The following is a 24,418-nucleotide window of genomic DNA, read 5'->3' as shown; positions in this document are numbered from 1 at the left end:
TTAATTATTTTGCAGATAATTGATTTGGGTGATATTTCTGGCCAATTTTGATAATGTTAATTTTTTTAAAAAGTTAAAAACTAGCACGTTAATTGCATTTAGCATTGTAATTGAATTTTATAGCTTTTTCTTTAATGTTCTAATGTTAATAGACTGGCTTCCCTTTGCACGTTAGTGTTTTGCTGGTGTCAGTGCCAACATTTCCAGGGTCCAACATGATGAAGTCACTGAATTTGATTAAGCGCAGGGACACGACCAGGTGTACATGTTGCTGTGAGTGTGTAGAGGAAAAGTCCAAAGAAAAAAACATTCTTCCTTTTTGTCCTGTGCTCCTTCCCCTTCCTCCTTTTGGCATGGGCTGTAACGACAAAGAAAGAGCAAAATGGAAATCCCATGAACTGGCCTAGTTATTAATAATATCAAAATGCAAAGGCAGATCAAATCCCCTTGCTAGCAAGCAGAAGGATGCACTCGGCAAGAAATGGTTTGCAGTGGTAACCAGTCAGCTAATGAGACCCTGTCTATGGAAATTGGTTCATTAATATTTCATTGTGTCATCTTCGGCATAACTCAAGAAATACCCCTGGAAATTCAATAAGTAATTTGGTGCATTACAGAGCTTAACTAATATTGATGTGGAAAGTTAAAATACAGGGAACTGAAACATACAGCGGGGATTGCCTATGGAAAATAAACCATGACTATTACATGCTTTATTTCCTTTCCTAAGTTACAAAGCTGACAAGGAAGTCATACCCTACAAATTATTTATTTAATAAGCCTGTAAACCCTGTAAACTTCAGGATCTTTTTCAAAGTCACTTACACTGGCATGACAATTAAAACTTACTGCTGTGTTTCTGTACTTGAGGTACGAAGGGTATGAAGGGTAGAAATAACTTCTTAATGTAACAACCCCTGTTTCCGTCATCATCATCATTATTGATCCCATTCATATTGCTCAAATTAGCACACTGTCAAATTTAGACTGCTTTTCTATCTATAGGTGATCCCATTCATATTGCCAAGTGGGCTTGTCTATTTTGAAAACAAAAATGAAGGATTGATGGCTGCCATTTAAGTTCTTTTAGCTCCTCTCATTGAAGCTCAGGGAATCTCTAACTGCCTGCTCTGTATTTATAGCCAATATGGCATTTACGTAGATTAATTATATATGAGTGTACTGACAAATGGCCTTTTAACTCTAGGAACCTATGCTGGGAATCCTGTGCCACTTCTTCCATACATTGTAGATGCCAGAGGCCTGGCTCATTTATTTTCACATAATCCGGGCACTGTAAATCTTGCCAGAGCATTGGTTTACCTTGGTCCTAGGATGTCAGGGTACATCCTAACTACGATGTTTATCCCTGCTACCAGTCTGTTGACACAGCCTATTAAAAGGAGGGGAAAGATGTGGGACACCCGTTGTTATTCCTCACCACCGGTTGCACTGCCAACAACTGATGAGAGGAGCTGCTTGATAACTTCTAGAGGGCCATACATTCCCCATTCCTGTCCTATCAGTTCCCCCACTGGAACTGTCTGCAGGAAGTACTGTACAGATTTTAGTCCTTCTTGAGACAGTAGGCAATACAGTTTTTTTTTTAAACATTTTTGGTGGGAGCAGACATCTCATGGGAATTCTTGGAGACTGGATGGTAATTCTTGTACTGGAAGAACCAGCAATATGCATAGGATGACTCCAATTCTTGCACAAAATTCTTGTCATGAGATCCTAGAAAAGGTGTTGTTTCCCCCCCCCCTCTCTCTCTCTCTCTCTCTCTCTCTCTCTCTCTCTCTCTCTCTCTCTCTCACACACACACACACACACACACACACACACACACACACACACACACACACACACACACACACACACACACTTTCAAGTGTTTTTCAGACAAATATTCTCTGAGACTCCTGGATATCTAGACCCCAGTGAAAAATGTTGTTTTGAATTTCTTGTTTAATTTCTCTAGTTGGACAGCAGAGGTTCGGGGATTCACAAAGCAGAATAGCTTCAGTTTCCCTGGATTAGCCCCTCTCTTTTTCTCTCATCAGTTGCCACTTACAGTCTGAATCATTCATTCTGAGACATTTGAAGCAGAAAGAATAAAAAACCATATTCTTTACTTACAGTTCTGAACAGATCAAACAGCAAATTGACAAATATGGTGGACACTTTCAGCAACAGGACTCCAACAGACTGACTGATTTCCAAGAGACTGAAAGAGAAGAGAAAAGGCTCAAAAGGAGATAGGTGCGGTTCTCTTTTAATTATGGGACAGGGAAGGAATGATTGGTTAATGCTGGATATACACTCACTTTAGCCCAGATAAGTCCCTTCCAGCCACTCCTACTAGAAGCAGCATGCGGGGTTGCAAAAAACTCCAACAAACTGGGCTCTAGTCAGTTAGGTATGTACTTGAGAATGCCATGCACAGTAAAATATGGAGAGCTTGTTTTTTAAAGAAAATTTAAAGGATATTATTAAAAACATAGATAGCCCATTTTAAAATAGTATGTGCAATGTTGGAAGAAGTATAAGAGAATATTGAGTCCAGATTTTCCCATTTACAAACTTGGAGGAATTACACACTTTTCCAAATAACCTGAAAAAGAAATTATGTAAGGTGTTGTTAGAATAGAAAGTTATATATATATATAAAAGATTGGAATAAAAAGATGCATAATATAGAGAGAATAAATGAGCTACTAGGAGGAAAAGGAACTGCTTGGTTTAATGTAAGACAGATAGCTGGACCAAGGAATGGAGAAGAAAAGGAAGAAGAATCTAGGAGTATGACTAAATTTGAAAAAAAAAATATTAAAAAGAGGAAAGAGATGGATGATAATAGTCAAATAAAAGGGATAATAAGTGTAATATATAAGATGTTGGTAGAGAATGAGTATAGAACAATAACTTTGAAGGAGATATGGCAAGGATATTTAAATAAAGAAATCAGTGAAGAAGATCTGGGGGGAAAGGAAGCTAGTAAAATGTGGGCTAGACAGTGCTACTGTTTGGTGGACTGGTAATTGGTTGACTGACCGAACCCAAAGGGTGCTCACTAATGGCTTCTCTTCATCCTTGAGAGAGGTAACTAGTGGGGTGCCTCAGGGTTCTGTTCTGGGGCCTGTGCTATTCAACATCTTTGTCAATGACTTGGATGAAGGAATAGAGAGTATGCTGATTAAATTTGCAGATGATACCAAATTGGGAGGGGTTGCTAATTCCCCAGAGGACAGGATTAGAATTCAATATGACCTTAAGAGATTAGAGTCCTGGGCCAAAACTAACAAAATGTATTTCAACAGGGAGAAATGTAAGGTCCTACACCTAGGCAGAAAAAAATGAACTGCACAGATATAGGATGGAAGACACCTGGCTAGACAACAGTACTTGTGAAAGGGATCTAGGAGTCTTGGTAGACCATAAACTGAACAGGAGTCAGCACTGTGATGTGGCTGCCAAGAAAGTCAATGCAATTCTTGTATGCATCAATAGGAGTATAGTGTCTAGATCAAGGGAAGTGATAGTGCCATTCTATTCTGCTTTGATCAGATCTCACCTGGAGTATTGTGTCCAGTTCTGGGCACCTCAGTTCAAGAAGGATGTTAACAACCTGGAACATGTCCAGAGGAGGGCGACCAAAATGGTCAAAGGTCTGAAAGCCATGTCCTATGAGGAGTGGCTTAGGGAGCTGGGAATAGATACCTAAACCACCAAGCTATTCCTTCAAATAGGCTCTCAGATTCCAGCACAGAAACTTATATGCAAAGATGTTACTTCAGATGCTATGCCTTACTTATAGTGGTGCAAGTGCAAGAGCAACTTTTCTTCAAATTGCTCTGTCCATCTGTCTGAACAAATCTCAAAGTTCCTGTAGAAATGATGTGATGTGATTCATGGAGTCACCTGTGCAAAAATGCATGGTGGTGTCATCAACATGCCTGTGAAATAAATGCAATACATGCCCAGATAATTTATATCTCAGAAAGTGGCAAAATGATGACCAACCAATCCAAAGCATGTTCTCTGATTAGCAGGCAATTATTTGTTGAATATTCTTTCAACAAATCTGATAAATGGCATTTCCCCATTTTGTACCCATATCTCCTAGCCCTTGTCTGTTTCGCTTAATTGATGTCTTTTTAATTAAAGCATGGTTGCTATGCCTAAACTGAAGCAGTGCATACTGAGGAGGCATGGTAGGAATACCAGATAAAGTAATTATGCTATTTGTCAATGTCGTGATTAATGTGTGACAGCTGTTATGACAGCTGTGCCACTGTTTTGTCACAACATGGTGTTCATCCATAACAAAATTAGCTGTCTCACTCCAAGATACACGCTTGATGCTGTTCTCCTTCAGAAGTCAGCAGCAAAGAAATCCAAAGGAAGGAATATGGCATGAACTTTGTGACAATTTTTTTTCCCTGAAGAAAAAGAAAAAGAGAGAGATCATTATCACTGTGCTGTTTTCTTTAAAGAATGTAATCTGCCTGGACTGGAAAAGAAGCTGGTTCACCTTTTGCAAACAAGCTGTCATACAGGGTCAAACTACCACTGATCTGACTAACAAGGTATCTGGATGAGAAGGGAGTGCTACATAATTTGAATTTACCTTGTCAGGCAAGGTTTCAGATGTTACCCAAATTAGCACTGGCTGTAAATTTCCTGTCGGTATGAGTGGCAAACAGAAAACACAAAAGATAACAGGAGCACTGGAGTACAGCAGCCATTTCTTGAACTGCCCAGTCAGTAGAATGCACCGAATAACCTCCTACAGATGTATGGGTGCTTCATCTTCAGTGCACACCTATTCGGATTGGATTTGAGATTTTTTTTAGTGTTGCTAATTTGTAGTGGAGGCATATACACCATTAACATCAACACACTTTCTGCAGATAAACCAATAAACATAGTATATTTTCAGACCAAGCATACAAAAATGTGTTAAGCTCTGATGTGTAGTAAGAGTCAGCTTCAGTATAAGCTGAGGGTCTACCAACCAGGTTCATGGACAAAAAAAGTTCTAGAGAAGTATATCTGTGAAGATTCTCAGTCATCCAGGTGAGGTTATCTGGAAGTTGTGTCATGGCAACTGGACTTTCTTTCTAGAGAAGTGGTGAGTGAATGCACAAGGAAGGGAGCATGCTCATTCCACCTGCCCCTCACCAATTTTTCAACATGAGAAGTGAAAAGTCTGAATATGGGGGTGGGAAACCCTTCATGAGCCAAAACACTGATTTTCCAGGAGGATGGCCTGTGTGCAAAACTCATAACTCATGGAAGGGGCCTCATCTTCAATACCATCCTTCGTTACCCAAGCCACGTAATGAGAGAGGAAGACTAGCATGCTCTCCTACTCATGTGTCAACGTAATTCTTTTTTTTACAGCATGTGAGTGGGACTTCTATTGATTGCTGTATGCCAGCTTAAAATGGAGTCTGTGCATTAAGAGTAACAAATATGGGGGTTAAACAGCATAGGACAATAATGCCTTTTCAACCTGTCCACGGATGATTATTAGGAGGATAGATGTAGGTGTTGCTGGAGTCACAGAGATGTACCAAGGGTGGGTATAAGCATTACTCCATGTACTGTTTGAATGCAAAACCAGAGTGTGGAAAAGTTTCTTATATAGATTATGACCCCCACCGTCCTCTAGGCCGAGATAGCCACTGACTGATGGCAAGAGACTATTGAACATGCTTCCTGGAGCTCAGGATTTGGAGTTCCACAACACATGTATATGTCTGTTACACATATTGAACCAGTGTGATGTAGTGGACAAAGCGTCAGCTTAGGATTCCGAATACCTAGGTTCAGCTGTCTTTCAGCCATGGAAACCTACAGGGGGCTGGGGGTGTATCCATAGTAAAGCAGTCCTTGAACATCTCACATCCCTCAAAAACCCTGCTAGAGTCCCCAGAAGAAGCTTGATAGCAAATAACATTACCATTTACACATTTTACTTAAATTACGTTTTCACCATTAACTAAAGTGTGTTTGTGTGCATCTTTTTCATGTACACACATTTTTGCCGGTTCACATTTTAAAATGTGCGCATTTGGGTTCTTGCACATTTCATTTCTACAAAACACTCTGTCAGCCTTGCAAATGTGTGAATTCTTCAGGCGAGGTACGTTGGGTCTCAAGAAGTGTGAAAAGTCTTCATTACAGCTGTCAAATCCAATGACATCCTTTCTCTTCTCTAATTACTGGCACAGCAGGGACATGCTCAGGAATTCAGTCTTTCCTCCCCAAAGACACACACCAAGGAACAAGAGAAGATTTTAGATCTGGATGGTAGACAGCCACCACCCACTAACATGCCATAAATGAGCAATTAAGAAGATACTGCTCCTCTACCTGCAGGCTGCTGGCGTGGGGTTTTTTTTTCATCCTAGCGTATGTTCTCCCTCATGGAGGGTATGAGGCTTGCAGGAGGCCAGGAGACAAGTTGGCGTGACTGCATTGTGCACTGTAGGTGGGCAGAATGGAAAACCTGTCTGTCTCATTAGTGTTTAGCTGTTACTTGCAGTACCTAGAAAATTTTCTTTTTTGGACTACAATTCCCAGAGCTCCCCTGGGATTAGCAGTCCAGTGATTATGTCAGCTATGAGAAAAATTTGGGCTGATATGATAGTTCTCTTCAAGTACTTAAAAGGTTACTATACAGAGGAGAGGTCAAGAACTGTTCTCAATCATCCCAGAGTGCAGGACATGTAAGAATGAGCTCAAGTTACAGGAAGCCAAATTTGGGTTGAACATCAATTAAAACAACCTTCCTAACTGTTAGAGAAGTAAGATGATGGAACCAATTAGCTCAGCAGGCAGCAAGTGCTCCAGTGCTGCCGGCATTTATGAGAAAATTAGACAACCATCTGTTAGATGTACCTTGACTTGGATTCCTGCGTTGAGCAGGGGGTTGGACTCGATGGCCTTATAGGTCTCTTCCAACTCCATTATTCTATGATGCGGGAAATGTTCATTCAAAAAGTATCTCTCTCATGCTCTGGTGATTTGTATGTGCAAGCCTTTTTTGCCTATGTTCTCAAAACAAAAAATAGAGGAAATAATGCCTATACTTAAAAGTGGAATCTGGCTTCTGAAAATACCCCTATTAGGTAATGTTCACATCTGAAACTAGGTGTATAATTTTCCTTTCCAGAGCTCAGTTCAAAAGAAATGTGATGCTTTCGCAGCTCTTCCTACTCACAAACCCAGAAGAATATATGTGACCATAATTATATTTTGTCACGTGCCTGAGATCAAGAGGGCTAACTCAATTACTGTTATCACTAAACATTTGATGTCAGGAATCAGATTCTCTAAGCGTTGCTTTTCCTGGCCCCCTTATTTAGAACCTAGGCAAGGCAGAATATTTGGTGCAAACATTCAAAATGTGTCTTTATCTTTAACTGGCAAGCGATGATATGTCAGAACTGCCATGGATTTCTGTTGCTTTGTTTCCAGCAAAAGTTCATAGAAAATTCAATGTCCTTCTTCCTGAAACTGGGATATAAGGGATTTTGGATGAGGATACATAAGGAGTTTGTAGCCACAACTCAGACATCTTCGGTTAAATTATGGAGAGAAGCCAAATACCATGTGTTTTTACTCAGAAGTAAGTCCTACTACTTTAAACTTCATCTCAAGTAACTGCACATTGCTTTCAGCCTAAATGCGGCTGAGGAGCCTGTGCTTAAAAGACCACCTTGCCAGTGAATGGGCTGAATGTGTGGTTTAAAAAGCAATAAAACAAAAACTGGCCTACCTGGTAATCTCAGTGTAAGATTAATGGGGCAGCTAATGCACAATGTTATATAAATTTTGTAAACAGTTTTGCAATGGGGCCAACACTCTCAGGCTCAATGTGTTGGGAGTACACGATGATCTAGAATAATTCCACCATCTGCCACCCTCTCAGGCTTCTCTGTTCCCTCTGAATTTAGCTGCAGGTCTCAAAGTAGACGATGGTGGGTGTGGGTGCAGAGAGACAGAGAGAGAGAGAGAGAGAGAGAGAGCACACAAGACAGTGTGAATGAGAGATGGAATGGATCAGCAACAGCCTCCTGGATGCTTCATGCAGCATGACTTTAAGACTATCTTGATGAACACTTGCAATTCAAATTCTATCATGACACCCCTGAGCACAAATATTCATTTCTGTGTACATTATGAACTCTTGAGTTGTGACATTTCACCAAGACTGAGAATCTCCTGTTGCTAACACGGAATTGCCGATGTTACTTCTGTTTGCTATTATATGCTGACCATTGCCATGGCTTAGAACATAACTTTTAAAAAGGAAATTGTTCTGTTATTCAATATTTTAGATCAGTACAGATCCTTTCCATTATAGTTGCCTCATGCCATTCTGCTATACGTACTCAGCAGCCTTCAAGTGTTTTATTTAAATCCAGTAACATTTTTAACATCAGGATACTTTTCTGCTCTCTGCTCCCTACTTAGAAATTCACTAGTGGAATTTATGAGGAACCCTACCCTGAAACCTAGATATATCAAATATTTAGATTTGGGCTGCTAGATACAAGAATCTGGATTAGATAGAGTTATTTGTCTAACTTTTAAATAGACCCAAGTAGGATAGATCTAGCTGATTCAATAGGTAGGTCTACTCTATTTGGGACTACCAGTTGGATTCAAACCACAATATAGTGGCACGGGATTTAGTTCAGTATGGTTCAAATCAGGGATTATCTGGCTTCCTAAGGGATAGTGTGCCTGTGGCGGACAGCAGGAGCCTATGACAGGACAGGAGGGGCGGAGTCAACAGAACTAGAGGAGACAAGAGAGTCAGTTAGGGAGAAGATTAAGAATTGTTTAGACAAGAATATTGGAAAGCTGGTGTGTTAGTGAATAGGAAATAGAAATACATAGACAGTCCAAATATATTGAGACCTTGATTAAAGGGAATGAATACAAGCAGCCTTACATGTAATCAAATCCACATTTATTGAATGAATAATAAAAGAACATCCATGATTTTTCTTCTGTGATTTACCTACCTAACCATAAATAAACCTTGTTATATTTGGCAGCAATAGTCTGAGATTCATAATCAGTGCAATGAGGATAATACACTCTGGTGGCAGTGAAAAAGGGTGAAAAGAACAAGTTGTGTCCGAAGGTGGACCTGTGAGTGGGAAAACAAACAGGGGACACCGGGGGGGTGCGTGACAGTGCTTTTTAAGATACTGTGATATTGTTGCCATTTGTAACCCCAAACCACAGACGGGGAAATTACTTTCAAAAAATAGCTACTTATTGTTCCAGGACTCTAAAAAAGTAGTTGTGCCTGTAATTTTTAAAAGTAGTTCTTTAATTAAGCAACTGTTTCCCATTTCTCAAAAGTAACTAGTATAATTTTAGTTACTTTAAAACTATAATGAATTCTAGCAACCATTGGCTTGAGACGCAAAATGTATGCTTCTTTCATTCATCTTGTTGCTGTTTCAACAGAGTGTGAGGAACAGCTCAAGGTACAAAAAAGCCACCAGTTGAACAGTACACAAATGCAAGAGTAGATGATACCTTTTATTGGACCACTAAAAATAAATTAAAAAAAATCTTTTGTGGATGAAATCAACTTCTTCAGGGTCAAAGCACCCCCCCCTTTTTTGGTGGAGAAAAATTGACAAAAAATGATGTTATATATCTGGCAGAGATTATCAGTTCTTCTTGTGAAGATGTGCCTCTCACTATCTCTGTAGCAAGGTTTAGATTTTTTACACCCTAGCTCTTGGGACCAAAAGGCTGTGAATTACCCTGTGATTGGCACCATCTCCCCCCCACTCACAAGAACTGATCATCTCTGCCAGATATGTCACATCAGTTTCTGGACAAGCTTTCTGCAGGGGTGTGCTTAGAGCCTGAGGAAGTGGGTTTCATTCACAAAAGCTTTCTATTTGTTTTATTCTTCATATCACCATAGGCATCCTTCAGTCTCGAGAGACTATGGTAACATGCGCTGTATGGAGGACTTGGAACAGCGTCTAGTGTTTCGACGCTGTACGCAAAGCTGGAGTGTCCTCTCCAGGACACAAAGCCTGGGTAAAATAATATGGAGGATAGGCTGTTACCCAAGCAGCAAATCCCCCCTCTCCACGTCACTGAAATAGTCCAATGGAAAGGCAAGAGCCAATACAACAAAAGGATAATCTACTCTTGCATTTGTGCAATCTTCAGGACCACACCGGCCCTTTCCTTTTTTTTTTTTTTTTTTGTCTCAGTTGAACAGGGTGATAATCCCCTGCTGCTGCTGTTTAGGGAGGCTGTACTTCATAGTTCTCACCTCTATCTTGGCACTTCAATTGGACATGGACTCCTATGGCTTTCACATTTCACTATGAAAATAGTTGGATTTGGTTCTCTGCTTCAGTCCAATTCTGTAATACCCAACTGATGATCACTTCAGGAGAAACTGACAACCTGCTTTACTTTCCATGTTTTGTTGTTCCAATAGAAGCACTGTACTACCTTAATTTTCAACATTTTAATAAGTTGATCCTGGGAGAAAGCAAAACTGACAGAGTGCTCTCTCTAGGCATATGGGTCTGAGTACTCAGCATTTAAAAATCAACTTGAAAAGCTGAAATTTTAAATATATATATTTAAAAAACAAACAAGGGGCAATTTCATCCTCCCTTCCTCTAGCTTGTATCTTCTTAAAAGCCATTCCAGAATCCTGAGGGAAGCTATCCAACAGTTAGAGCTGTGCCAATCTCTGTCTTGTTTCATTTCCTCAAACCATGCCTGCATTTCTTCCCATCCTTCATGCATATCAGGTGGCCAGATTTTGTTTTTCCCTTTGCATGGATTTTTTATCCTCATTTGTGTGCTTATGAAGTAGTTGAAAAGAAAGGTCAGAAAGAATGCCAATCCAACAGAGCTCAGCAAAGACAGCATTGTGTCACATAATAGTTTTCATACCTTTTATCATAGTATCGGTGCTTACATTCTCTCTCTCTGTCTTGAATGACTGTTACAACGGACACACACCCCTCAATGTTTTCAATACAGGCTTCAGTCTTTACGAGTACTTTGTAAAAATCATCTTCCAGAATTCATGGGACTATTCACATCTTTTAAAGCACATCGGTGAAAAGCTTGCAAAAGTAATGCCTTTCTTCTCTCCAGGCAAATTTTGTATAAAAAAGACTCACCAATCCTTCTTCAATAGAGATTGTTATGGAGCTACCTTGCTTATAATGCCAGGGAGGTGATGAATACACTTTCAAAAAACTCAGCAAAGCTAGATGTATAAGCAATGTTTGTGTGAAGTCCTGCTAGAATTTCAGTGATCTCACATGCTGGAAACCAATGCCTTCAACATTCACCTAGCAGATGCATAGAATAGCTATTATGTCTGAAGTCGGATCGGAAATGTTTTAGTTTTAGAGGCTGTCTGTTATATATATTTATATGTATATTATTTATATATAATATAGTTATTTATTTATTTTATTTATTTATTTAACTTATATGCTGCCCAAAGAGCTTTGGTAGTGTGGGCGGCATATAAGTTAAATAAATAAGTTATATTTATAAACTTATATATAAGTTAAATAAATATATAACTTGTTTATTTAACTTATATGCCACACACACTACCCAAAGCTCTTTGGGCAGCATATAAGTTAAATAAATAAATAAATAAATAAATAAATAAATAAATAAATATGAAACAGTCAAATAATTAAACAAGGAGGAGACAACTGAGCAATGTTTTTATTTGCCTTCTAAAAGTTAGGCAGATGGAGGCCAGATGCACCTCCACTGGTAATTAATTTTAGAGTGAGGGGGCCACCACTGAGAAGGTCCAGTTCCTAGCTGTAGATTTCTGGGTCTCCCTCAAGGTGAACAGCTGCAACATCAGGGAATGGGAAGTGTAGGTGGGATGGATGCCAGATCTGAGGGAGAGGAACTCTGCCAGGTAGCAAGGTTCCAAACCATTCAGGGCGTTGTATGTCAACATTAACACTTTGAACTTTGCCTGGAAGCATACCAGCATACTGGCAGCCAGTGCCAATGGTTCAGAGCAGGGGAGGCATGATGCTATGTTGATAACCATGAAACAAGGCTGGCCTGCACCTGCTGCAGCTTCCAAACGGCCTTCAAGACTAGACTCACATAGAGTTTTGTGATTGTTGCCTTGCCTTTTATTTCACCCACAACATCCATCTGCATTGTCAATAGACTGAATTCTAATTTCTAACTTCACTCAGCTGGCACAGCTGACCAAACTCTAACTAAAGGACAGGGTTCCGTAGAACGTATATTTTATTTCTGTGCACTCTAAAAAAAAGGCCTCAGATATTCTTCACCTGACCTATTTGAGGAGAACAAAGAACACTCTCTAGTTAAAATTATCTTCATTCTTGTTGGTGTTGTGTGTGGGGTACCCAACAGAGATTATTCTGTCTCCAGGATAACTTTGCTCTGTTGTCCGATTGTTTATTTGTGAAGGTGTGATTGTTGGGTCAGGTTAGGATAGCTTTCTGTCACTAGGGCGAGACACAGTGTTCCAGTGCAGGTTGAAGTGTCATCTTTCCCCAGGTCATGACGTACACTCACAGCTTCTGCTGACAAATAGCTGCTAGTAGTCACGGATTATTGTCTCTTTAACTGAGAAGAATGTGGGCTGCTGTACAACACTTGCTTCCAAGTTGCTCTCAAATACCTGAGGTTTGTGTTACCAGTATTAAATACAATTCTTTGCAATGAATTTTAAATGAAGTGGAAGCTCTCACCAGAGATTTGTTAAAAGCAGGCTAACAGTTGTTCTCTTCTTTCTCTTCTCCCTCCCCTCCTTTTTTTTTTTTTTTTGGTAGAAGGAGGTTTAAATTATATATTAACCAAAAAGGTAAACAGAATAAAATGTGCAATAAAATATTAATGGAAGATGTAGTGGAATTGTCCTGTGCTGCACTTAAAATGGCCTGAATGATTGAGCTGTGAATTGCTCTCCCTCAGGTATTGAAATATTCATCAGGATTTAATAAATGTTCGTATTCGTAGCTACTCATGTTTACACTACAGCACTTGCAGAAGAGTGCTTACTAAAGAAAACATTATAATGGAAGGCGAACTTTCCTGTACAATGAGTCACCTTAAATTATACAGCATGTGCAGTAGAACAGACAGAGAAATCTCTGAACTGACAAATGAGAAGCCTGCATAACTTAAGAGCATCTTTTGTTAAGGGAACTGCCAACGGATGGTAAAAGGGCCTTATGGCTCCAAGACTCTTTGAAAGCTTTTTAAAGATTCATCCTGTTTCCATTAAAAAAAATATTTAACCTTTCCTGCCTATGCTAAAATCTTGTTCTGTAACGACTTGGGACTGAAATGCAATTACTGGAAACTCCCTCTTGCTAACTACATGAAGCCTTTTTTTTTTCCTGGAAGGAAGGAAGGAGAATCATGATGAAACAATAGTCGTGTCACAGATTCCTTAAACAGCTTTTATCTGGGTGATATGCAGCACGGACTTGATTTGCATACCCAAGTTTTGAAGCACGTTAAAATATTCATTGCAAATTGTGGTGTGTTAATTAATAAATCCACAATGATAGTTAGAATTTGATCACGGCCTGCAGCCAAGGATTTCTAAAGCCTTGTTTACACATAGTATCTGTAGTTATAAACCCTGTGGGTGGGTAATTATGGGGGGGGCATAGTAGCAGGGCTCTGCCTTCTGGGCCTATGCTCCAAGCACCATACATTCATCTGAAGATCTGAGTCTACAAACGTAAAAATTATATTTATATGGGCTGTGTTCTGACATTTGGTCAAAAGTAGAGGTTAATGGGACAGTGAGCAGCTGCAATTCTCTTGTTCATCTTCCACTTTCTGGATAGAGCATGTGAACAAGAATGGACACATTTCATTTTACCTTTTCTCTGCATTCAGTTGTTCTTTTTGAAGCCTTGGGTTCTTTCTGCCCTGATTATCACCTTAACAATAATCTTAAAACTGAATTGCTGGAAAGGATTCTATACATCATCAAGTCCAGCCCCTCTCAAGGAGGCAAAGGGGTGGCTTGAACTTCCAACCTCTGGCTCTGCAGCCAGAGACCGAAAGACCACTGAACTATCCAGCAGTGAAGGAATTTATGTGGGACTTTTCATCCATGTGTGTGTAATTTCTTATAAAAAACCCAATCCAAACAAAATTCTTACTCATCTACACGAGCCAAATTTAATAGATATCGTAGCAACAGAAAATTAGTCCCAGGTGGGATAGGCAATGGTAAAGTATGACAGGGTTTGTAGTCAAATAAATCTGGAGGGGGCACCAGTGAGGAACTGCTGTTCCCTGTATGGAGAAGACCATGTTTTTTCTACTTTGCATGTAGCTGTTAACAATGAGGAGCCTGTCAGTAAAAGAGAGAAATCTGTGTCTTGCTTTTGTTCACAGCCAATTTTATAAAACAGCAAACTTCATTCCATTAAATGTATGAAAACTTTGCACATTTCAAAATGTTTCTATTTTTAAAAAATTGAACAAAAATCACAACCAAAATTAAGTCAGTATAGTAGGATTGTTGTATCCATGGGACTGATATCTGTGGTTTCACTTATTCACAGTTTACTGCAACCCTGTATTTAACATACAAGGGCCCCCTTTGTGTCCCTTGTCCCATCTCCTTATATGTTGTATATAGGGTTCCCCCGTATCAGCGGTTTTACGCATCCACAACAGATTGTGGAACTGATCTCCTGCAGATGCGGGGATCCTACAGATCCCCGTATAAGAGCCATCCACTCTTATGCAGATCCATGCAGATGGACAAACCTGTCAGTTTCACATTTCCCACATTTCATTTTTTTTAAAAAAAAAATCATTTATTTCCACCATATGTATAAATAAATTTGGAAATTTTGGAAAGTTCTTATTGAAACTGAACTGAACAACACAATTACCTAATTGTGACACCACAAACATGGTTTCATACACGGGCCCCGAAGTCGTCATTTAAAAGCTAAGTGCTCACAGCCTTCTGCCTGGATGGATACATTTGTTGGTTTTCCTCAACTGCATTCAAAATCTCAAAAACTTCTAATTCTTTCCATTTGATTTAGGATTTTTAAGTTTGGGTGGGGTATGAGTTCTCCTTAAAAACAAGCATACAAAATATAATTCTGACCCATCCCTACGCATGAATAGCATACATAATATTGCTAAAATCTGAATTACTTTTCAAATCTTAGAGAATAGAGCTAAAGTCTAGCTTCATGTTGAGAGTCTTGCATTTGTACATCTAGGTAGAGATGAATAATAATAATGATTTAAGTGGAAAAAAAATAGAGATAAGCAACATCCGGGAGGTGCCATAGCAAAAGATATTGACGCAATTGAATTGTCCACTGCATTTTAACAAGATTCTTCATTAAGAGTGCCTTTCAATATCAATAGGCAATAAATAAATACATGAATAAATGGCTTGTTTCCAATTAACTACTGACAATATAGTGCCTGGCCTACATCCAATGTCACACTAGCAGTTGTTTGCTAGTAGGATGGAATTTTCTTTCCTGCCCGTTAGTCCTGAAGTCCTCTGTGCATTCCAGAAACTACCCAAAGGATTTCTTGCTCTATGAAACATAATTTGAAGGTGTTGGGACAGGGGAGCAGCAGTGGAGAATCTACTGGAAAAAAATTGGTTCATTTGTTTTAAAATTAGAAGAGTATCAGGTACAAACAACTACTGCACAGAGAAAGTGTGAGAGAATAGCTTAAATCTCAGTTGCCCACCCCCTTTCACAGTGACTAGCACTTTATATGTTAAAAATCACTCTGGAAGCATTTTAAAGTAGAAAAAAAAGACTTCTTTACTTAGTGCATTTACAGTCAGTAAAAAACAACAACAGGAAAATAGAGTCTTTTGTGGATACATGGGCAGTTACAGGAAAGAGGGAAAGCTACCTTCCTTCCCCATGTAGCAAACATGGAGAAAGAAATATTTGTTTTTGAAAAGAGAGAAAGAGAGAGAGAGAGAGAGCAAGAGAGAGCAAAAGACAAACAAAAAAACCCATACAAAGCAAAGCAAAACAGGAAGAGAGGGCAGGGGCTTGGTCTCAATTGGGAAAAAAGAACTTTAGCAATAGGTTAGTGACAGAGGCCAATCACCTTAGGTTGTGAAGGGCTCCTCCCACTGATACTCAGTGTTAGTGCGTGCAAGATTATTATTATCTGAACAGAATCAACTCCTGCAAGTTCTGCAAGTGGACATAGTTTCATTTATGAAACAATGATATTAGCTTCCAACCTCTGTTAGTGGAATGGAGGATGAGGGTAGCTTTCCCTCTTTTCTGTAGCTCCCCATGCACCATCAAAATCAGGAGTGTTGGTGGATATTCCTGAGTGGAGGGGGGAGCAACAGAGAGGTTGAAAGGGAGGGAAAATCCAGCTGTATGAGCAATAGTATGCTTGACTGACATCAGATTTCATGCAACGGAAGAATGATTTTATTCCTAAAATAATGCAAGCACAAGAGAACAAAATAAAACCATAATCAAAACTGAAGAAAAACAGTTTGGAGAGGGGGAGAGAAAAAAGAAAATAAACCTTGAAAATATATTAAGATCCAGGACAGTTTGGGATCATTAGAGTTGTGGATTATGATTTCCAGGTGTTACAAAAAGTTCAAGTCAACAGACTAACTTTATAGCCAGTACCAGGACAACGCTGGCACAAGCTCTGAAAGCTAAAGATGATGAGACAAATGCAATTTCCCATCAAAAAGTTAAGACTCCTTGAAATAAAACAGAATAAAATAAATATGGTAGTACCCAGTGTAGTGAAGTGGATAGAGTGACAGACTATGACTTAGGAGGCCCGAGTTCAATTCCCTGCTCAGCCATGGAAACTCACTGTGGGAGTGGTACTTGTAAAGCCACTTTTTAAATGTCTCACTTGCCTTGAAAGCCCTATTAGGGTTGCTATAAGTCCGTTCTAACTTGATGGCACACAACTAACTATACTCATATTTATTAAGCATATCAGCTTATTTATTCACATTAAAATGCTCTTCTTATCTAGTCATTCTTTTAGCATCTAATTGTCCCTATGGGTGGTGACTGGGAAAAGAAGGGCAAATTTGTCATAATAGATACAGTAAGCCAAGATAAAGAGACTATAAGCAAGAGACCAGTAGCTCCTGTTGTTTCACTGGTAGGCTGCTGTAGCGGAAGGCCAAAAGGTGATGTCATTCCTGCCTGTCTATCACAGAAGCTCAAAGGGGAGGAGCTGAGGATAGGGCAGGAGGGGCGGAGCCAGAGAGACAGTTAAACAGTTAGAGGGTTAGACAGAGAGAGGGACAGTTGGAAGGAGTTAGGGTTTTAGCAGTAAGAAGAGGAGAGTTAGGGATTTGAGCTGAGAGTGTTAGGAGAGGGAATTGGGATAAATAATATTGAACAAGCAGGAATGAAGTTACCAGTAGCATAAGAGAGATATTGAGTAAAAGTACATAGAAGTGCAAAAAATGGTCTGAAGCTCAACATCAAAAAGACTAAGATCATGGCCACTGGTCCCATCACCTCCTGGGAAATTGAAGGGGAAGATATGGAGTCAGTGACAGACTTTACTTTCTTGGGCTCCATGATCACTGCAGATGGAGACAGCAGCCACGAAATTAAAAGACGCCTGCTTCTTGGGAGGAAAGCAATGACAAACCTTAACAGCATCTTAAAAAGCAGAGACGTCACCTTGCCAACAAAAGTCCGAATAGTGAAAGCTATGGTTTTTCCTGTAGTGATGTACGGGAGTGAGAGCTGGACCATAAAGAAAGCAGACCGCCGAAGAATTGATGCCTTTGAATTGTGGTGCTGGAGGAGGCTCTTGAGAATCCCCTGGAATGCAAGGAGAACAAACCAATCAATTCTAAAGGAAATCAACCCTGAGTGTTCACTGGAAGGACAGATCCTGAAGCTGAGGCGCCAATACTTTGGCCATCTCATGAGAAGAGAAGACTCCCTGGAAAAGACCTTGATGTTAGGAAAGTGTGAAGGCAAGAGAAGAAGGGGACGACAGAGGGTGAGATGGCTGAACAGTGTCTGTGAAGCAACCAACATGAAATTGACACAACTACGGGAGGCAGTGGAAGATAGGAGGGCCTGGCGTGCTCTGGTCCATGGGGTCACGAAGAGTCGGGCACGACTAAACGACTAGACAACAACAACATAGAAGTTTGAAATAAAAGTGATTGCATACATAATCAAATCCATGTTAAGACCAGATACAGTTCCTACTTGATTTACCTTTATGATTTGCTTATCAATAAAAGAATCTTTGTTAATTCAACCTCTGTCCTAAGTTCAATAACCCTTAGTGTTGGCAGCACACAAGTATAACATAATTGGTATTAGGAAAATACCTGGTGGCAGCGTGAAAGGAAAGGGCGTGATCTCTTGTGAGGGCCAAAATAAACAAAGGCAACAAGGTAGATGGCCCCAGTTGCCTACACAACCTTCCAGCCTTGTTTGCCCATCTCTGAGAACTCCAGAAATGCCAGCATTTTGGTGTCTTTGTCAAATGCAATGTGCAGCCCGGCTAAGTCATTGTTTGTTAGAAATATAGCCATTTGTGCCGTGGAATCAACTTCCTGAGCAAGCCAACTGAGACATCAAGGGGCTACATTGTGCCGTGTCATATGTCCTATGTCAGGAGTTCACATGTGATGCAGTGCTGTAATTTCCTCAGGGTACAGGAAAGGCACTGACATCTATAAAATTCCCAACAAGGATTGTTTGTGAAGAGGATGTAATGTTTAAAGAAGGCTTTGTGTGTGTGGGAAAAAGAGCCCTCACCAACAGGAAGGATAATAAATTAAATATTTGCTTGACATAATGGCTTATGCTAATTGCTAATGGTTGTTCTGAGCTGGGCTCTGAGAAAGCTCTGGATCTTTTTCTGTTTCGGAAAATAAATCTAGTCTTCTCACACAAATGCATGTGGGATGCCTCACTGATCCACAGAAAATTGCAATAAATGCATTACAAAATTGCTTGTGGGTGAGAGCAGCTGTATTCAGTCATTCATTTGTTTGGGATCATGGACATGGTCTGAGGGAATAAGCTAACCCCACATCCTCTCTCATCACTTTGTTCATATTGTCTCCCTCAACACTTTGCTCAAGCAAGCAGCAATGAGTCAGAAGAGGAGAGGTTTATCGTCAGACTCATCACGGCTCATGTGAGCAAAGAGATAAGGGATGGGGGAGGGCTAGCTCCTCCCCTTTAACCTAGTTCATGATCCTGGATAACATAATGACTGAACAGGGCTACCCTCTACAGTTATTAAAACTGAAATTAAAGAAATGGAAATAGGGAATTATTTTGTATACCTTGGTTCAACCATCAATCCAAAGCGAGACCATAGCCAAGAAATCAGAAGCTGACTGAGATTCGGAAGGGCAGTAATGAAGGAATCAGAAAAGGTTTTCAAGTGTAAAGATGTTTCATTGGAAACCATGACCAAGCTCATCCATACCCTTTTATTTCTGATCACCATGTATTGATGTGAAAATTGAACAATAAAGAAAGCTTACAGAAAAAAAATACTTAAGTTGAAATATGGTGCTGGAGGAGAACTTTGAGGATACTCTGGACTGCTGGAGAGACAAACAAGGGGGCCCTAGATCAGATCAAGCCTGAACTATCTCTGGAGACAAAAATGTTTGGAAAAAAATACTAATGGGAAATGTGGAAGGTAGCAGAAAAACAGAAAGGCCAAATACAAGATGAAATGACTCCGTAAAGGAAGCCACAGGCTTGGGTTTGAAAGAGCTGAGCAGGGCAGTTGAGGACACAACATTTTGGAGATCACTCATTCATAGAGTCTCCATAAGTTGGGCATGACATGACAGCATTTAACAACAAAAATGCAGTTATTTATAGAAGGGAGTCTGCTTGATATCCATAACGTTTTCAACTCAAACATGCCACCGGATAACGAGCTACATAAGGACAGGCATAGCTAACTTATGGCATGAGTCAACTCTTCCAAAAAATTTGGGAAACAATTTAGTCTGAACAAACCATCCATCCTTCTCTTGATGCAATGTTAGTTTTCAAAATAGTCGTACGATCCCATAAAAATATTAGAAATGACACATTACAATGCTGTTTTAGATACAAAGAAAGGTTGGTTTCCTTTTGGAATAGAGTTTAGGTAATATTTCACACAATTTTCTCAGGAACAAAGTACTTTAAGAGCATAGAGTTAGAACTGGAATCCCACAGGAATGCTATATGATACTAAAAGTGTCCTTTTCAGATGGGTTCATGTTTTCATAGTAGCTCTTTTTGGCGCGAAGAGTGAGATATACCAGTTTTTTTTTAAAAAAAACTTGTTTTTCAAGGGTGTTTTTGGACATTTTTTAAAGAAATGTTAACTGACATTTTAAAAGTTTTATCTCATTCTTTCTTAAATAGTCAGTGACATTTGAGAGTTGAGATATAACAGATATTATTGGTGGCAGTTAGGGGTGGAAAGAAAAACTGCAGCACATCTGTGAGAAAACTAATTTGACCGATTACTAACCACTGGGTTTTAAGGACAGCCTTCCCAACCTGGCATTTTCCACATTGGCTTGGCTACAAATTGCACCATCACCAGATGCAACTGGGTTTATATGCCTATGGAAAATGCCAGAGTGAGAAAGGCAACTTGATGTCCCAAAAGAATGCTTCTGAATAAAACAGGAAGAAATTATCCTGGTTGCAGATAATGGTGTCTTCTTTCATCCTAAGAACATCCACACAACTGAAAGTAACTCATGCAGTTTAGTCTGCAACTGCCAATGTAACTGTAAGCCATTCCAACCCTCTCCAATTACCTCAGTTCAAGATATACTTTCCTGGCATCTTGTTTGCTTGGGTGTTGTTGCCTTTCCCACACAAATAGTAATGGCACCTTTCTGCTTTATCCCGTGGTTTTGTTACGCTGACACCATTTTCCAGGTAATCGTGCTATCACAGGGGAGTCTTCCTTTATCTCTCATCTTTGTTTTATATTGTTGCTGCACACTTACCTTCTCCCTTTTGGCTGCCCCTCTTAATTCTTTTCTTCCTCTGGTGTGCATTATTAACATGGGAACTGAATTATTTACAGCAATTCTGCAGAATGTCATTAGCGACTTGAACGGAAGCGCAACCCAACTGGTGAGGTCTCTGTGAAAGCTAAGCAGGCAAGAGAATGAAGTGAAAAGAAAACAGAGAGGGAGCTCTGGAACACTGCTTGGGGGACAGCTGAAGAAGAGAATGGTCTGCTTAGTGGGATCTCCTTGCTCCCTTTCTCATTCTCCACCTCCCTTCTAATTATACCTTGTTCTATCAAGTCCAGTTTTTCTACTTAAGCCTACCCATCAGGGATCCTATGCTTGGCCAGAGAAAGACAATGAACATTGCAATCCCACCTGTTGAGAGCTGGCCGGAGGTGGGGGAAATTGCTTATTTGTACTATTATTGCAAAATCACACACACACAGACAAGTGGTGTAGAAATTCTGGGAACTGTAGTCCATGGAAAAGCAACATTCAACTCCTCTGCTTTACATCCAGGTGGCTCCCTATCAATGGAACAGCTGGTTGCCTAGAAGATTTTCTTGGAGACAATTTTTGAATTAGGAATAAACCCCGTTCCCCATAATTGCTTTCCCTATACTTGCACCCTGCTTCTCAGAATAGCTTAAGATTTCAACCTGTGTTTCTTTGCAGTGGTGTCAAGATTATCAAATACGTCCCCCATGAAGTTCTGTCTGGTCCTATCTCTTCTCTCCTTTTGGCACACAGTGAGAAATAGAGATGGGCACGAATCAGAAAATGGCCATTTGGTTTGATTAGTGATTTATCAAGGTCAACAAATAACAAATTTACAAATTGTTCCCAGCAAACTGATAAATCAATTTGTCAATTCATGTTGTATTAAAACCATATAAAACAGCCCCTGAGGCACCTAGAGATACCAAAAACACAGGGATGCTTCCACTGACTTTCCTCTACAAACCCTCCAAGTTTGGTGATGCTTGGGTTTTGGACGTCTGATTTATACACCCACAAAGTAGGTCCTCACAAGAAAATGACAGAGACATAGGTAACATAGTGACAGCCTGGAGTAGGCATTTTCCTCTGACACTTAGAGGTGGCATACAAGTGGCAGACATAGCAGGGCATATAAGAACATAAAAAGAGCCCTGCTGGGCTCATCTAGTCCAGCTTCCTGTATCTCACAGTGGCCCCACCAGATGCCTCTGGGAGCACACAAGACAACTAGATACCTGTCTCCTGATACCCCTCCCCTGTATCTGGCATTTGGAGGTACCTTCCTTCTAAGGCTGAAGATTGTACATCCCCATCATGGCTTGTAACCTGTGATGGACTTTTCCTCCAGGAATCTTTCCAATCCCCTTTTAAAGGCATCTAGGCCAGATGCCTTCACCATATCCTGTGATAGGGAGTTCCATATACACGGGTGCCTCGACTTACGAACGTCCCGACTTACGACCCATTCAAGTTATGACCAGCTCTGGCTGCAAAATTTTGTTTCGACTTGCGACCGGAGCTTTGAGTTACGATTGGAAAAAAGGCAGCGAAAAAAGGCAGGGAATTCAAACTGCTAACCGTTGGTGGAGAAGAGGCTGGTTCTTTGTAGTTCTTTTTCCCCAGTGGTTAGAGAGTGTGCGTTCGGAGGAAGCTTCGGACTGCCTGGTAAGGTGCTGCTATCTGCTTTTTAAAAACTGCCTGTTCTGGGTGGGTTTTGCAGCGTGGTTTTGGGCTGTGGGGGTTTATGTTTCTGTGCTACGATGGGTCTTGTCTTTGTTTGTTTTGGGGGAGGTTGTGTTTCTGATGGGTCTTGCAGGGTTTGTTTGCTTTTTGGTTCTTTTTCCCCCATTTCCGATGAGTCTTGCAGGGTTTGTTTGCTTTTTGGGTCCCCCCCCCCTATTTCCAATGGGGTCTTGCAGGGTTTGTTTGCTTTTTGTTTTTTTCCCTTTTGGCCAGAACAGATTAATCATGTTTCTGATGGGTCTTGCAGTGTTGTTGGTTTTTTTTTAGTGATTTTCTTTCAGGCTGGAATGGATTAATTGCATTTCAATGCATTCCTATGGGAAATGGTGCTTCGATTTATTTATTTATTTATTTATTTATTTATTTATTTATTTATTTATTTATTTATTTATTTATTTATTTATTTATTGGGCTTATATACCGCCCCATAGCGCTACAAGCACTCTTCTGGCGGTTTACAATTTTTAATTATACAGGCTACACATTGCCCCCCCAGCAAGCTGGGTACTCATTTTACCAACCTCGGAAGGATGGAAGGCTGAGTCAACCTTGAGCCGGCTACCTGGGATTTGAACCCCAGGTCGTGAGCACAGTTTTAGCTTGCAGTACAGCGTTTTAACCACTGCGCCACGAGGCTCTTACAACCATTTTGAGTTATGACCATCTTCTGGAATGGATTAAGTTCGTAAATAGAGGCACCACTGTAGACAAGCATGAGCTGAATCTCATGGGCAAAACAGCAGAAATCAGCCAGATGGAACAAAGGTGTAGCTTTGGGGATCTGTGCATTCAGTAAAGTAGGTTTGTTCCCATGGCCTAATACACTGGCAGGATTCTTCTTCCCCTGGGTTAGCAGGATGGCTGGCAGATAGGTTTATTCTTCTTTCCCCTAAGTTAGCGGAGTGACTGGCAAGAAGGTTTCTTTTTCTTCCCCTTCGGTTAGCGGGGTGGCTGGTGGGGAAATTGAGGCAGGGTTCTTTCTTCCCCTGGTGGCATAGTGGCCAAAATCATCCATATGGAATATAGATGCGGCCTTGGACACTGATGCCCACCTTTGTTCATCCGGGCAGAATGGGCATGGAGTCCTTCAGAATGCTCTTTTGCTCAGCCAAGCAGGATACCATGGTGTAGGTGGAGTTCTTCCTGCCTCAACTCCTCTTGCATGCAGCTGGTGGACAGCTTTCAAGTTGCATGAGCAATGGCCGACCACTTGGTGGCATTTCTCCAGGAGTATTTGCATCTCCCGTGTGCCTACATCCCACTCCAGCTTGATGTGGTTACCCAGGCCACTGGCATTGTGCACAACCAGGTGTAACTTGTGTGGTATACGCACAATGTCATCAAAGCCTGCTGCATTTAATGCTGCCAACATGATCCACCTGGCATCTGTGATCATATGGCAATGAATGACCTCACCCTCCAGTTCCCACTGCTGCAGAGCAGCCAGTAACTGATCGGCAATGTTCCTCCCTATCACCCGAGCTTCCACATACCACACTGTCGCGTACCCCCAGTGACCCCTGCATGTTTTGCCTCTCACACAAGTTCACCTTTGGACACGACTTATACTTTTCCACTTTTTCACTGGCACCA

The 24,418-nt window shown here is 40.5% G+C and overlaps 1 long non-coding RNA gene across 1 annotated transcript; it reads right to left on the bottom strand.

Moving 5' to 3' along the window:
* Positions 1-286: 286 nt before the first annotated feature.
* On the bottom strand, positions 287-23,157 carry LOC144586947 (uncharacterized). The gene is made up of 2 exons (XR_013542045.1): positions 2,140-23,157; positions 287-358 (listed from the first exon to the last, which is right to left on the bottom strand). It is a non-coding gene; the product is annotated as an uncharacterized LOC144586947 (long non-coding RNA).
* Positions 23,158-24,418: the final 1,261 nt, after the last annotated feature.

This window comes from Pogona vitticeps, chromosome 2 (genome assembly GCF_051106095.1).
Source record: "Pogona vitticeps strain Pit_001003342236 chromosome 2, PviZW2.1, whole genome shotgun sequence".
Classification (NCBI taxonomy): domain Eukaryota; kingdom Metazoa; phylum Chordata; class Lepidosauria; order Squamata; family Agamidae; genus Pogona; species Pogona vitticeps.
Note: the sequence above shows the minus strand (reverse complement) of the source record. Positions and strands in the feature narration are given on the sequence as shown.